This window comes from Heterodontus francisci, chromosome 5, assembly GCF_036365525.1.
Source record: "Heterodontus francisci isolate sHetFra1 chromosome 5, sHetFra1.hap1, whole genome shotgun sequence".
In the NCBI taxonomy this organism is placed as follows: Eukaryota; Metazoa; Chordata; class Chondrichthyes; order Heterodontiformes; family Heterodontidae; genus Heterodontus; species Heterodontus francisci.
The window spans coordinates 48,095,847-48,112,174 of record NC_090375.1 but is presented as its reverse complement, the minus strand read 5'-3'; the positions used below and the strand labels follow the sequence as shown (position 1 = coordinate 48,112,174).

The window sequence follows — 16,328 nt, the reverse complement described above, 5'->3', positions numbered from 1 at the left end:
TAAGTGGACAGCGGCGGGCCTTCCACAGGATCAAGGAGCCACTGCCAGAAGTCCTGCCCTTGGAGAGATGCCGGTCAACCAAAGGCCAGCAGCTGCAGCGCCACCGTGGAGGAGCACCTCCTGGAGGCTGAGGAGCCTCGCTGGAACCTGGTCTCAGGTAGGGTGGGAGGGATCTCGCAGGGTGGGGGCCGCAGTGGAGGGGTGGGGGGGGGGGGGTCGGCAGCAAGGGCAGAAGGACCACCCTTTCCTGATGCCAGGTGCCTTGTTCAGGCACTAATTGCCTTTTAACGAGGGACCCCCCGCTCCCACCCCCGGAGCTGGTAAGCAGCTTGCACGGTTTTCCATGCCGTGCTTCCCATGCGGCAACAGGGCCGCCCAGCACACAACTAATTGCGGCTGCAGTGGCTGGCCCTTAATTGGGGCCTAATTGTCCAGTTAAGGGCTTCAAATAACGGCTGGGTGGGAAGGCCGTTCACAGACCTTCCCACCCCGCACTAAATTTTGGCGGAGATGGGTTGGTGGCAGGAACTCTCCTCCACCTCCATCCCACCCGATTTTGTGCTGCCCTCCCCCCCCCCAGACCCGCCACAGGAGAGAGTATAAAATTACCCCATAATTTCAAATTCCTCAGTAAGCAAAAACAATAATGATTCTATGCCAGAATGAACGCACATGGCTTGGTGACATATATACACTGAAGTATTCATGTATTTCCTTACCAAATGTTGCCTCTCTTCTCTTTAAATACATACAGCAGCACTGTGAATGGATGCCAGAAATTACCTCTAGTTATCCTAATTTATATGTAATTGATATTACAGCATTATTATTTGACCCTGGGGAATGTTACCATTGTATCAAATCCTCAAACTATGCACATGCATAGCCTGCAGGAGTCACTGGATAGAGAGCAGGAGTAGGATCTCCAGCTAGTACAGCTTTATTATTCAATCTTGGGACATGGGTCTTGCTGGCAAGCTTGGCATTTATTGCCCATCCCTAGTTGCTCTAAAAAAGTGATGATGGGCTTTCTTCTTAATCTTTCTAACAGTCTGATACAATTGAATAGCTTGCTAAGCCACTTCAGAGGTCAGTTAAGGAAGAGACAACTGGAGTGGTGTGGGACTGCAGTCACATATGGGCCAGACCAGGTGAGAATGGCAATTTTCCTTTGCTAAAGGGCATTAGTGAAACAGTTGGGTTTTTATCAACAATCCAACAGCTTCATGATCACTTTTACTAATATCAGCTTTTTAAAAAAATTCCCAGATTCCCAGAAAAACTGAATTCAAATTCTCAGCCATGTAATGATTTGAAATGTTCTTTGAATTATTAATCCAGGTCTCTGGATGAAAATCACTACACTAACATACCTAAATACTAATTTTGCAGATGCTGAGGCCAATTTTGAAATATGGCTCATCACTTTTCTACCCACCACTTACAATATACGACCTGTTCTCCTGTGGTATTGGATCTTTAGTATGGTTGTTAATTTTAGCATGGCTACACAATGAACCTCACGAGCTGGGGAGCAGATTACAGCAGGGACAGCAGTTTGGGGATATGCTCAGCAGAGGCCAGGAAGTCACAGAATGAAGGGAGGCAAGGCCAAAAAGTGAATCTGCATAGGTAAATGGGATTAATAATGCTGGCTGTAGAAAAGTAGTTTTTAAAGCTGTTTTCCCTGTGGTCTTCAATCTTAAATTCTGTCTTCTGACCAGTGCTGCCACCATATAATGAGTTCTTTTTATGTTGTCTGATGCAACATAAATGAGAGGCGTGGAATTCAGTTGGTTGAAGATCTCAAACAGGTTTATTAAACAGCTAACTATTATATATGGTACAGAGCTAACTAGTTATAGAACCTTCCTCTAAGTGTTACAGTTACAGAGTGTCTCTGGCTCTGAGTTGCATGACTGTGTCTTGGTACATGGCTCAATGGCATACTAAGATCTTAAAGGGACATCACTCGAAAGGCAATCATACAACATGTGCACCTGCGATTTGCCATCTGTTGAGTTCTTGCTTTTAGCCATATTGCAGTGGGAGGGCACTGAGCAGAAAAGCCAGCGAGAAGACTCATTCTCCCCCAAGCCGCAACTATACTTCCTACTAACAGGCTGCAGTCCTGGGAAAAGGTACTATTCAGGCTGCATAGAACAGGTTACAATAAAGAGAACAGTGTCAATGATACACATCTCAATGACTTGACCACAGTGCTATTACAACAGAGAGACTTCACGCACTTTTGAATAATCAAAAGATCACTGAGCTCACAAAAATGTGTGCCTATAATGCCATTTAGTCTCAAATTCTCCCACTTTATATAGTGCCCTGAGGAAGTTATTGTGCATCTGTAATCATTGGCACTTACTTCCTTTAGCATCAGATTACCTCATTCAAATTTTCTTGAACCCTGATGCATGCTCCAACATTCCAACTGAACAGCAATAGTTAATTCTGGGGGTGGGAGGGGGGGGAGGAATTTTATGCTGTCCCTGTGGCGGGTTTGGAGGCGAGGACAGCATAAAATCAGGTGAGATGGTGGTGGGGGCCGTTCCTCTGAATGGCCTACCCACTCCGGTGCCATTTGAGACCCTTAACTGAACAATAAAACCCCAACTAAGGGCCTCTTCAGGCCGCAGCCGCAATTAGCCATGTGGCAGACAGCCCTGGCGCTGCATGGGAAGCACGGCATGGAAAACCTTGTGGGCTGCTTCCTGGCTTGGTGGGGGGGTGTGGGGGTGGGCGTCATTTAAAGGCACTTAGTACCTGAACTTGGGACCTGGCATCGTGAAAGGATGTTGGCGGGGGGGGGGGGGGGGGGTGGGGTGCTACTGAGAGCCACCTCCCAGTCCTTGCTCCTGACCCCCTACCCCGTGAGACCCCTCCCACCCTGACCTACCTGGGACCTGGGTCCAGCGACACTTTCGGCTCCTGCAGCAGCAGCCTCTGCCTCCACAGTGGTGCTGCAGCTGCTGACCTTTGATTGACTGGCAGCTCTCCAAGGGCAGGACTTCTGGCGATGGGGTCCTTGATCCTGTGGAAGACTGTCCACTTAAGTGCCTGATTGGCACTAGATTCCGGAGAAGAGGCGATGCGGGGATCTCAGTGTCGTTTTTCCGGACGTCGAGACCCCCGCCGCCAGAATAAAATCCCCTCCTATGTGTTACATTATAACAAGAATTCAAAATTTAACTATCAGTACACCTTTGCATGTAAATGACACGCTGGGCTGGATTTTCCCTGCAGGCTTCTGAACTCTGTCAGGCTGAAATGTGGGTCAGAAGCCCGCACTGTGTGGGAACAGTCACTCTTTGTGATTTTTCCCTGGAGCAGCCAGTTAATGGCCAGACGCAGGCTTGCCGTCTTATTAAGGATGGCGGATGGGCTCTCGAATCTGGAGGAGCAAGCAAAGGCCTTCCAGCTTGAAAGGAGCAGGAGGCTGCAATAGAAGATAAGTAAGGGAGAGGGTGCATCAAAATGGAGGCGCCCTCTCTTCAACTTTTTTAAAGTTTAATTTAAAAAATGAGGTTGCAGACAAGCCATCACTGTGTGGGGGAAACACTGAGGACTCCTCCTACAGGGTGGTCTATGGCTGCTGCAGCATCAGACAGGCAGGGAGGACCTCTTGGCATGCCTGGAGTGACGGCCTCCTGGTCTGCTGCTGAGAGGCTGCCTCCAAGCACCTAAACTGGCCCCTGCCACCTGGAGGCCACTGGAAAATCCCAGTCGGTCTCCTTTAATTGGCCTTAAATGGCCTTTAATAAGTTGGATTGACTACCCGCTGTGTGCAGTCGGGGTAGTCGGGCACGCAGGCCAGCAGTGTTATTTTTAGCAGTCACCCACGTCCAATCTGGGCCCCGGCGGGGGCTAAAAATCACCCCAGAAATTTCACCCCATTGACATCATAGGATCACACAGCACAGAAAGGGGCCACTTAGCCCAACATGCTTGTTCTGACTCTTTGAAGAGCTATCAAATTAGTTCCATTCTCTTTCCCTTTCCTCATCTTTCCTTTTCAAGTTACAATGAAGCTGCTTCTGTCGTCATTTCAGGGAGTGTATTACAGACCATAACAACTTGCTGCGCAGAAAAAAAATTCTTGCTCGCCTCCCCTCCCTGGCTTTTTTGACATTTATTTAAAATCTGTGTCCAGATTTAAATCTCTCTAGATCTCCCTCAGCTTCCCTGCTCTAAGGATAATAATTCCAATTTCTCTAGTCTTTCCACAAAACTGAAGTCAACCATCCCTGGTACCATCTGACAAATCTCCTCTGCACCCTGTCCAAGGTCTGGACATCCTTCCTAAAGTGCTTTGCCCAGCGGCATTCGAGCTGGGGACTAACCAGTGATTTATAAAGGCTTACTATAACTTATTTGCTTTTGTACTCTATGCCTCTATTTATAAAGACAAGGATCCCGTTTTTAACAGCCTTATCGACTTGTCCTGCCACATTCAAAGATTTGTGTATGTGAACGACCAGGTCACTCTTTTCCTGCACCCCAATTAAAATTGTATGATTTAATTTATATTGGAGACCCTCGTTTTTCCTTACAAAATGCATCACAATCACACTTCTTCGCATTAAATTTTATCTTACATGTGTCTGCCCATTTCACCAGTCTGTCTCTGTCCTCCTAGTCTGCTGCTATCCAACCCACTGTTTACTGAATTTCTAAGCTTTGTGTCATCTACAAACTTTGAAATTATTGCCCTATATTCATCCACATCTTTAATATATATCAAAAAGAGCAATGATCCTAATATTGACCCCTGGGAACACTGCATATTTCCCTCCAGTTTGATAAACAATCATCACCACCACTCTAATATAAAAGCAAAATACTGTGGATGTTGGAAACCTGAAATAAAAGCAAGAAATGCTGGAACTACTCAGCAGGTCTGGCAGCATCTGTGGAGAGAGAAGCAGAGTTAACGTTTCAGGTCGGTGACCCTTCTTCACTACTACTCTCTGCTTTTTGCCTCAGATAATTTTGTATCTGTGCTGCCATTGCCTATTTAATCCCATGGGCTTTAGTTTTGCTGACAAATCTATTATGTGGCACTTTCATACCTTCTTAAAGTCCATATAAAGTTCAAATCAGGGGGAAAACTCTCCACTGGTTAAAGCCATACCTAGCACAAAGGAAGATGGTTGTGGTTGTTGGAGGTCAATCATCTCAGTCCCAGGGCATCACTGCAGGAGTTCCTTAATGTAGTAGCCTAGGCCCAAACATCTTCAGCTGCTTCATCAGTGAACTTCCCTCCATCATAAGGTCAGAAGTGGGAATGTTCGCTGATGATTGCACAATGTTCAGCTCCATTCACAACTCCTCAGATACTGAGGCAGCCCGTGTCCAGATGTAACTAGACCGGGACAATATCCAGGCTTGGGCTGATAAGTGGCAACATTCGTGCCGCACAATTGCCAGGCAATGACCATCTCCATCAAGAGAGTATCTAACTATCTCCCCATGACATTCAATGGCATTGCGCAAGCATTTTGTCCAACGTATTTTTTGGATTTTTTGTGCTAGAGGTCGAAAGAGTAAATCTCTATTTTTTTCGTTAACCGGTGTGTGTGTGTGTGTAAGAGAGAGAGGCTAAGGTAAAAAGGGAACTTTTGTATTTTGATGTCTGTGTTTATGCTTTGCTACCTTACTGGTTAAGACTTGGTTTATAATAAACTGATAATTTTGTTGTTTATTAAAGAAACCTGGTTGGTGTGTTTTATTCTGGGATAAAACTGACCGTATTGGTAAGTGGGCAAAAATTTAAATATGTTGTGACCTGTGGAGAAGTGGAACTAGAATAAACAGTGCACTCCTCCCACCTTGGTCGTAACAGTATAATATTTGCAGGACTACAGCCTTTGGCCACCACTCCCATATCCAAGGAGGATTGAAAGATTTTGACTAAAGCCTATTTCCACCCTTACTTTCCTTAGTATTCTAGGATGCATCTCTTCTGGACTCGGTGGAGGGAATTTTATTCTGGTGATGAGGATCTCGACATCTAGAAAAAGCAACGCTGAGATCCTTGCGTCACCTCTTCTCCTGAAGGCCTGCCAAATTTAATGCCAATCAGGCACTTAACCTGGAACGCAGGTGATTGCCCTCCAACACCACAACCATCTTCCTTTGCGCTGGTATGACTCCAACCAACGGAGCATTTTCCTCCTGATTCCCATTGACCTCAGTTTTGCTCGGGCTCCTTGATGCCAGACTTGGTCAAATGCTGTCTTGATGTCAAGGGCAGTCACTCTCACCTCACCTCTTGAGTGCAGCTCTTTTGTCCATGTTTGAACCAAGGCTGTAATGAGGTCAGGAGCTGAGTGGTCCTGGCGGAACCCAAACTGAGCGTCACTGAGCAAGTTATTGCTAAGCAAGTGCCGCTTGATGACAATGTTGATGACACCTTCCATCACTTTACTGATGATTGAGAGTAGGCTGATGGGGCGGTAATTGGCTGGGTTGTACTTGTCCTGCTTTATGTGTACAGGAAATACCTGAGCAATTTTCCACATTGCAGGGTAGATGCCAGTGTTGTAGCTGTACTGGAACAGCTTGGCTAGGGGTGCGGAAAGTTCTGGAGCACAGGTCTTCAGTACTATTGCCGGAATATTGTCAGGGCCTGTAGTCTTTGTAGTATCCAGTGCCTTTAGTCATTTCTTGATATCACGCGGAGTGAATCGAATTGGCTGAAGTCTGGCATCTGTGATGCTGGGGACTTCAGGAGGAGGCTGAAATGGATCATCAACTCGGCACTTCTGGCTGAAGATTGTTGCAAATGCTTCAGCCTCACCTTTCGCACTGATGTGCTGGGCTCCCCCATCATTGAGGATGGGGATATTTGTGGAGCCACCTCCTCCAGTTAGTTGTTTAATTGTCCACCACCATTCACGGCTGGATGTGGCAGGACTGCAGAGCTTAGATCTGATCCGTTGGTTATGGGATCACTTAGCTCTGTCCATCGCATGCTGCTTACACAGTTTGGCACGCAGATAGTCCTGTGTTGTAGCTTCACCAGGTTGACACCTCATTTTGAGGTATGCCTGGTGCTGCTCCTGGCATGCCCTTCTGCATTCTTCATTGAACCAGGGTTGGTCTCCCGGCTTGATGGTAATGGTAGAGTGGGGGATATGCTGGGCCATGAGGTTACAGATTGTGGTTGAGTGCAATTCTGCTTCTGCTGATGGCCCATAGCGCCTACTACGGTGGTAGTGCCACACAACATGATGGAGGGTATCCTCACTGTGATGGCGGGACCTCGTCTCCACCTCGTCTCCTACCAATACTGTCATGAACAGATGCATCTGCGGCAGGCAGATTGGTGACGACGAGGTCAAGTATGTTTTTCCCTCTTGTTGGTTCCCTCACCACCTGCCGCTTACCCAGTCTAGCAGCTATGTCCTTTCGGACTTGGCCAGCTCGGTCAGTAGTGGTGCTACCGAGCCGCTCTTGGTGATGGACATTGAAGTCCCTCACCCAGTGTACATTCTGTGCCCTTGCCACCCTCAGTGCTTCCTCCAAGTGCTGTTCAACATAGAGGAGTATTAATTCACCAGCTGAGGGAGGGCAGTAGGTGGTAATCAGCGGGAGGTTTCCTTGTCCATGTTTGACCTGATGTCATGAGATTTCATGGAGTCCAGAGTCGATGTTGGGGACTCCCAGGGCAACTCCCTCCCGACTGTATACCACTGTGCTGCCACTTCTGCTGGGTCTGTCCTGCCAGAGGATGCCACAGGTGTCAGAGTATGCGAATGTCCATGGAACTGTGGTCCAGAAACAAGTCAATTACTTCAGGGAAGAAGGGGACAAATTGTGAAAACACCTTTCAAAACAACAATTACATGACAATTTACTAGATTGTACTTCCACTAAAGGTATTGGAACTGCCCTAATGTTGATCTGTCTTCCTGGACAAACTTCCATTGCTTCACAATGCTGTTGTGAGAAAACAAGAAAATATGTCTTGTGTGTAGTAGGATGACATGTTAAAGCACAATCTGTTATGGGAAGCTTACTGAAGCATACAACTTGTTATAACATGTCAAATGTGTAGTTCTCAAAAATCATGTACAGGAGTGGAATGTGCTGCTAAATCATGTTAAGCAAGACTTGTATGTCACATATCGATTCTACTAGAGGCCAAGTCTGTCTACTTTTCACGTGAGGGGTTTGGGTGCTTCCCACTGTTAAACTCCCATCTGACCACAGAAATGTTTTTTTGTTATTAGGGTTTAACCTCTTTGTGTTTTATTTGTCAAATAAATGGACAGCGACAGGTTTTCTTGTAACTTTAAAACAGAAAATCAATCATTTATTAGCAATATGTCATCCCAAAATTGTCACAACCACATCCACTCACACAAACACACACACACGCACACACACAAGAAAAGACAGATAGACAGGAAAATAGGTAAGTGGCTGTAAGTGGGGTAGGTTTTGGGAGTCACAGTATACCTGTTGAATTCTCTCAGAAGTCAAGTTCTCATGGTTGTAGGCCTGAGGTGTTTGTAGGTTTCTGAATGGACAGGGGACAGTCTGAAGGGGGAGGGTGAAGAGCCAGAGGTTGTGGTACACATCGGTACCAACGACATAGGCAGGAAGAGTGATGAGGTCCTGCAGGGGGAGTTTAGGGAGCTAGGTAGTAAGCTAAAAAACAGGACCTCTAGGGTTGTAATCTCTGGATTACTCCCTGTGCCATGTGCCAGTGAGGCTAGAAATAGGAAGATAGTGCAGCTAAGCACGTGGCTGAGCAGCTAGTGTAGAAGGGAGGGTTTCAGATATCTGGACCATTGGGATCTCTTCAGGGACAGATGGGACCTGTACAAGAAGGACGGGTTGCATCTAAACTGGAGGGGCACTAATATCCTGGCTGCAAGGTTTGCTAGCGTCACTCGGGAGGGTTTAAACTAATGTGGCAGGGGGGTGGGAACTAGAGCAGTACGACAGCTAGTGAAATAAATGAGGAGGACATAGTAAATAAGGCCAGTAGGACTAAGAGGAAGAGCAGGCAGGGAGATGTTGCTGAGCACAGCGGGACTGGTGGTCTGAAGTGCATTTGTTTCAATGCGAGAAGTATAACAGGTAAGGCAGATGAACTTAGAGCTTGGATTAGTACTTGGAACTATGATGTTGTTGCTATTACAGAGACTTAGTTGAGGGAAGGGCAGGATTGGCAGCTAAATGTTCCAAGCTTTAGAAGCTTCAGGCGGGATAGAGGGGGATGTAAAAGGGGTGGAGGAGTTGCATTACGGGTAAAGGAGAATATCACAGCTGTACTGCGGGAGGACACCTCAGGGGTCATGCAGCAAGGCAATATTGGTGGAGCTCAGGAATAGGAAGGGTGCAGTCACGATGTTGGGGGTTTACTACAGGCCTCCCAACAGCCAGCGGGAGGTAGAGGAGCAGATATGTAGACAGATTTTGGAAAGATGTAAAGGTAACAGGGTTGTGGTAGTGGGTGATTTTAACTTCCCCTATATTTTGGTTTCAGTGACCATAATTCCATAAGTTTTAAGGTACTTGTGGATAAGGATAAGAGTAGTCCTCGGGTGAAGGTGCTAAATTGGGGGAAGGCTAATTATAACAATATTAGGCAGGAACTGAAGAATTTAGATGGGGGGCGGCTGATTGAGGGTAAATCAACATCTGACATGTGGGAGTCTTTCAAACGTCAGCTGATTAGAATCCAGGACCAGCATGTTCCTGTGAGGAAGAAAGACAAGTTTGGCAAGTTTCGGGAAGCTTGGATAACACGGGATATTGTGAGCCTAGTGAAAAAGAAAAAGGAAGCATTTGTAAGGGTTGGAAGGCTAGGAACAGATGAAGCACTTGAGGAATATAAAGACAGTGGGAAGTAACTTAAGCAAGGAGTTAGGAGGGCTAAAAGGGGTCATGAAAAGTCATTGGCAAACAGGATTAAGGAAAATCCCAAGGCTTTTTATTCATATATAAAGAGCAAGAGGGTAACCAGGGAAAGGGTTGGCCCACCCAAGGACAGAGATGGGAATCTATGTGTGGAACCAGAGGAAATGGGCGAGGTGCTAAATGAGTACTTTGCATCAGTATTCACCAAAGAGAAGGACTTGGTGGTTGATGAGCCTAGGGAAGGGAGTGCAGATAGTCTCAGTCATCTCATTATCAAAAAGGAGGAGGTGTTGGGTGTCTTGCAAAGCATTAAGGTAGATAAGTCCCCAGGGCCTGATGGGATCTACCCTAGACTACTGAGGGAGGCAAGGGAAGAAATTGCTGGGGCCTTGACAGAAATCTTTGCATCCTCATTGGCTACAGGTGAGGTCCCAGAGGACTGGAGAATAGCCAATGTTGTGCCTTTGTTTAAGAAGGGTGGCAAGGATAATCCAGGAAATTATAGGCCAGTGAGCCTTACGTCAGTGGTAGGGAAACTATTAGAGAGGATTATTCGGGACAGGATTTACTCCCATTTGGAAACAAACAAACCTATTAGCGAGAGACAGCATGGTTTTGTGAAGGGGAATTCGTGTCTTACTAATTTGATTGAGTTTTTTGAGGAAGTGACGAAGATGATTGATGAAGGAAGGGCAGTGGATGTTATCTATATGGACTTTAGTAAAGCCTTTGACAAGGTCCCTCATGGCAGACTGGTACAAAAGGTGAAGTCACACGGGATCAGAGGTGAGCTGGCAAGATGGATACAGAACTGGCTCAGTCATAGAAGACAGAGGGTATCAGTGGATGGGTGTTTTTCTGAATGGAGGAATGTGACTAGTGGTGTTCCGCAGGGATCAGTGCTGGGACCTTTGCTGTTTGTAGTATATATAAATGATTTGGAGGAAAATGTAGCTGGTCTGATTAGTAAGTTTGCGGACGACACAAAGGTTGGTGGAGTTGCGGATAATGATGAGGATTCTCAGATGATACAGCAGGATATAGATCGGTTGGAGACTTGGGCGGAGAAATGGCAGATGGAGTTTAATCCGGACAAATGTGAGGTAATGCATTTTGGAAGGTCTAATACAGGTGGGAGGTATACAGTAAATGTCAGAACCCTTAGGAGTATTGACAGGCAGAGAGATCTGGGCATACAGGTCCACAGGTCACTGAAAGTGGCAACGCAGGTGGATAAGGTAGTCAAGAAGGCATACGGCATGCTTGCCTTCATCGGGGCATAGAGTATAAAAATTGGCAAGTCATGTTGCAGCTGTACAGAACCTTAGTTAGGCCACACTTAGAATATTGCGTGCAATTCTGGTCGCCACACTACCAGAAGGACGTGGAGGCTTTGGAGAGGGTACAGAGGAGGTTTACCAGGATGTTGCCAGGTCTGGAGGGCATTAGCTATGAGGAGAGGTTGGAAAAACTCGGATTGTTTTCACTGGAACGACGGAGGTGGAGGGGCGACATGATAGAGGTTTACAAAGTTATGAGCGGCATGGACAGAGTGGATAGTCAGAAGCTTTTTCCCAGAGTGGAAGTGTCAGTTACTAGAGGACATAGGTTTAAGGTGCGAGGGGCAAAGTTTAGAGGGGATGTGCGAGGCAAGTTTTTTGCACAGAGGCTGGTGAGTGCCTGGAAGTTGCTGCCAGGGGAGGTGATGGAAGCAGGTACGATAATGACGTTTAACAGGCATCTTGACAAATACATGAATAGGAAGGGAATAGAGGGATATTGGCCCCGGAAGTACAGAAGGTGTTAGTTTAGGCAGGCATCAAGATCGGCGCAGGCTTGGAGGGCCGAATGGCCTGTTCCTGTGCTGTACTGTTCTTTGTTCTTTGTTGCAAGTTCAGTTAAAGACAGTGGATCACTTCTAATTTACTGCAGCATAAGTAAAGATGTAGAATTTTACAGCAGAGTGCTTCTGTTCTGGGTTGCTGGATTTCTCCCAGCCCCTTAGGTGGAAACAAGCTTCTTGTTTAGGCTTTTTCCTTGGTGTCTCCCTCACCCTCTTCAGGGAACTACCTTAAGTTCAAAAATAGTTTCACACCTTTGTCCCTGTTGGGAGATATGGATCTCCCTCCCTGTAGTGATCAACAATGGCCTGGGATGTGGCTACTTCACACCTTCTTTGTTTCAGAAGAACCCATTCAATTCAAAAGTGTCACTTGACGGGTTCAGGATGAGAATAATCCAGTTATGATGTTTCCATTTTATGCCTTCTTTGTTTCAGAAGAGCCCATTCAATTCAGGAATATTTCAGGATGGGTGTAATTGACCCCTCCCAGCTCAACAGGTATTCCTTTGTCCCTGTCAGACAGTTTGAATCTCCAAAGACCAGATTGTTTACCTTCGGTGGCCATTTTTAGCAGCTTGGTCCATTTTTTTAAAAGGTAAAGTCAATTTTTATAACTCTTCAGTTTTAGTCTGCATTTTTTGGTTGTCACATTTCTTGTTGGCATGACACTTTTTGGAAATGATTTGGAGAGAATACCACTTGTAATATTATAAATTTGCTGATGCCAGCCAGTTATGCATTTGAAATGACAAATCATAGACTCTTACAGCACAGAAGAAGCCATTTGGCCCATCAGACCTGTGCTGGCTCTCTGAAAGAGCTATCCCCTTGGTCCCATTCCCCTGCCTTTTTCCCTTTTAAATTATTCTTTTTCAAATATTTATACATTTCCTTTTAAAAGCTATTATGGATTCTACTTCTCTGCTTGATACCCTTGGTTTCATTACATGTATTGAGGTATTGAGCACACTCTGGTTCAGATATGACATAAGTTCCTCTTACAGGAATGGTCAGTAATGTTGAACCAAAGGAGAATAGCTAGTGTATAAACCCAAAACGTAGCCGTAGAAGGCATTCAGGTATCTGCATACAACATTCTGATATCTTGGACCAACTAAGTAGATGGCCCAAGAGAGGGCAAGTGGATATTTATGTAAATATAAATGTACAATAATGCACAAAACAATAAAAGAATTCAATTTGAAGCAGGCCAGTTTAAATACAGGGCTAAGCAACAATTAAATGCCTTACCAGGCACAAATAATACTGCTCAGATTTCAAGAAGGCAAACAGCTTTTTTAAAATGGAAAAATCAACTAAAATAAAAAATTAAATCATAAAAGGTTAACTTAGCAGGAAAAAAATCCCAATGCACTGCCACCTGTCATGGAGGCAGCCAGAAAACTGGTAGACATCGTATATTGGTGCTTGGGAGTCATTCATGAGCAAATTATGGCTCAAAATGTAGGCAGAAACACAAAGTGATGCAATTTTTAATCGGCAAATTTAAATGCAGGGCCAGGCAAGCCTAGCTGTATAGTAACACAATCAAGTTTCTCCTTAAAAGTGTAATGCCGCAAAAATCTTTGGGGCTGGCTTTGTTCAAACTGACTTTAAAACCAAAATTAACAACAATGCAAACTAAATCAAAACAAAAAATTCCATTTGGTGCAAAGAGGTCACAAAAAGCACCCAGTAAACTACTAGTTGCTGTTTAAGGCTCACCTAGAGAAAAATATTTTCATATTTGTGGCTGATCTTTAGGAAACCAACCTTCACTAAAAAAACTCCCATCTTCCTCTCGGGTGTAAATGTAATTTCTCTTCAAAGTGAACATGATTGGCTGCTCCCTCCTCCTGGCTCTCGGGTCCAAAGCGGACGCCCCCAACGTTGGGCCTTGTACCCTTGAAAGGTGGGCAAAACAATGATAAAGATCCTTATTTAAATAGACCATTAGAACTTTTTTTTTATATTCATTCATGGGATCTGTATCTCGCTAGTGAGACCAGTATTGTCCATCCCTAATTGCCCTTGAGAAGGTGATGGTGAGCTGCCTTCTTGAACTGTGGTGTAGGTACTGTTAGGGAGGGAGTTCCAGGATTTTGACCCAGCGACAATGAAGAAACGGCGATATAGTTCCAAGTCAGGATGGTGTGTGACTTGGAGGAGAATGTGGAGGTGGTGGTGTTCCTATGCACCAGTTGGTCTTGTTCTTCTAAGTGGTAGAGGTCACTGCTCACCACCACCTTCTCAAGGATAATTAGGGATGGGCAACAAATGCTGACCTTGCCAGCAATGTCACTGTTGTGTATTTCACTGAGTAAAACTAACATGTGAGCTCACAGCCAGCAGCCATTTATTGAAATAACTTTATTTACACCTCCCCAAACAGAGAGGGCAGTATAACAAATGCTCAGCTATTACAATATGCTACACTCACATCCCTTGAAAGAATAAAACAAAGGGCTTGAAAGGTGCTGTCAAAGGACCTTGGTGAGTTGCTGCAGTGCATCTTGCAGACAGTACACACTGCTACCACTGTGCGCTGGTGAATGGTAGATGGGGTGCTGCTTTGTCCTGGATGGTGATGAGCTTCTTGAGTGTGGTTATAACTGCACTCATCCAGGCAAGCTGAGAGTATTCCATCACACTCCTGACTCGTGCCTTGTAGACAGGTTTTGGGGAGTCACTCACTTCAGACTTCCCAGTCTCTGACCTGTTTTTGTAGCTACAGTATTTATATGGCTGGTCCAGTTAAGTTTCTAGTCAATGATGACCACCAGGATGTTGTTGGTGAGGTATTCAGCAATGGTAATGCAAGTGAAAGTCAAGTGGAGGTAATTAGATTCTCTGTTGTTGGAGATGGTTATTGCCTGGCATTTGTGTGGCATGAATGTTGCTTGCCAAGTATTAGCTTTTTTTAAATTTGTTCATGGGATGTGGACATCACTGGCTAGGCCAGCATTTATTGCCCATCCCTAATTGCCCTTGAACTGAGTGGCTTGCTAGGCTATTTCAGAGTCAACTACATTGCTGTGGGTCTGGAATCACATGTCGGCCAGACCAGAAAGGACAGCACCATTCAACTAGATTTTAATTCAAGATTTATTAATTAGATTCAAATGTCATTAGCCTGGGGTTCTGGGTTATTAGTCCAGTGACATTACCACTATGCCACTGCCTCCCCAGTTTAATCCTGAATGTTGTCCAGGTCTTGCTGCATGTGGGCATGGACTGCTTCAGTATCCCCACTTCTGACCTTATGTTAGAGGGGAGGCCATTGATGAAGCAGATGAAGATGGTTGGGCCTGGGATGCTACCCTGAGGAACTCCTGCAGCACCAGGAAACCCTAATCCCACTGGAATCACCTTAAAGGAACAATAGCACTAAAAAGTCATGAATTGGTTACCCCACCCAAACTGCTGACACAGAAGGTTCCTATTTTCAATAGGTCAGGACCAGAAAAGGTTGATCAACGTCACAATCAGTACCTCGCCAAAGAGACAATGCCACTAAAATGTTTAGGTTCATCTTGACACAAACTGATGTCAACCCAAAGTTATCTGAAATAGAAAATTGCTAAATTGAGAGGGGCATTGGCAAATCAACAAAAATCTCACCAATCATAGGAGGTAAACCTTGGACACAGCATGTTGCCGTTCAAAAGTCACGAATGAAACTCTGACTTGAAATATTGATAGGAATAAGGAAAAGGCTGACCATTTATAAAGGTGAACAAAGGTACAGATTTGAGTTTGATTATTCACAAGATTTCCAAGGCAGAGTGTTGTGTTACACAGGGGGAGGGGTGGGATGATTGGTCTCAGGCACATCATTGCAGGATACCATCAAAGAGAGGTTACATGCTATCCCAGCAATGTGAAATGAAGGTTTGGAAGATGCCATTTTCTGACATCTCCTAACAGTGACATTAGCAGAGGCTTTGGAACCAAGTTGTCTTGGTTGAGGGAAAGAACAAAACTAAGAGCTTACTTTTATGTAATAAAAACAGAATATGCTGGAAATATTCAGCAGGACTGGATATTTGGAGAGCATCTTTGGAGAGCAAAACAAAGTTAACATTTCAAGCTGATGCCCTTTCATCAGAACTGGAAAAGTTAGAGATTTAACAGATTTTAAACAAGTACAGAGCAGGGAAATGGCAACAGGGGAGGAAAGAATAAAAGGAAAGATCTTTGATAGGGTGGTAGGTGAGAAAGCTCATCAAAGGCATGATGATGCAAGGCCTAAAGTGGTGGTAATGGGAGAAGCACAGAAATAAAAGATAGGTTTAGAGCATACTAAATTGAAAAGGTACATGTAAATCACTGCTTCAGCTGGAAGGAATGTTTGATGCTATCTATGAAGGGAGGTGGCAAAAGGGCTGGTGTTGCACCTCCTGTACTTGCACGGGAAGGTGCCGTGAGAAGGGAAGGGTGTGTTGGGAATCCTTGACTGTGTTGACTCCTCCCAAATCTATGTCCATCTTTCCAAGAACTCCATGTCTGAATCCCTCCAATCGGGTTTCCACTTCACCACAGTACCGAAACAGCTCTTGTCAAAGTCCAAATGGCATCCTATGTGATTATGACAAAGGTA

At 45.2% G+C, this 16,328-nt stretch overlaps 2 protein-coding genes across 2 annotated transcripts in view; one reads left to right on the top strand and one right to left on the bottom strand.

Moving 5' to 3' along the window:
- The window catches only part of LOC137369823 (protein NDRG1-like), a 110,158-nt gene extending 107,181 nt beyond the window's left edge, over positions 1-2,977 (bottom strand). Inside the window, exon 1 of the mRNA XM_068031388.1 lies at positions 2,909-2,977. The gene's annotated coding sequence lies outside the window, so the exon portion shown is untranslated. The remainder of the gene's footprint in view (positions 1-2,908) is intronic.
- LOC137369824 (forkhead box protein H1-like) overlaps positions 1-16,328 on the top strand; it is a 268,380-nt gene that overhangs the window by 14,360 nt on the left and 237,692 nt on the right. The window lies entirely within an intron of this gene.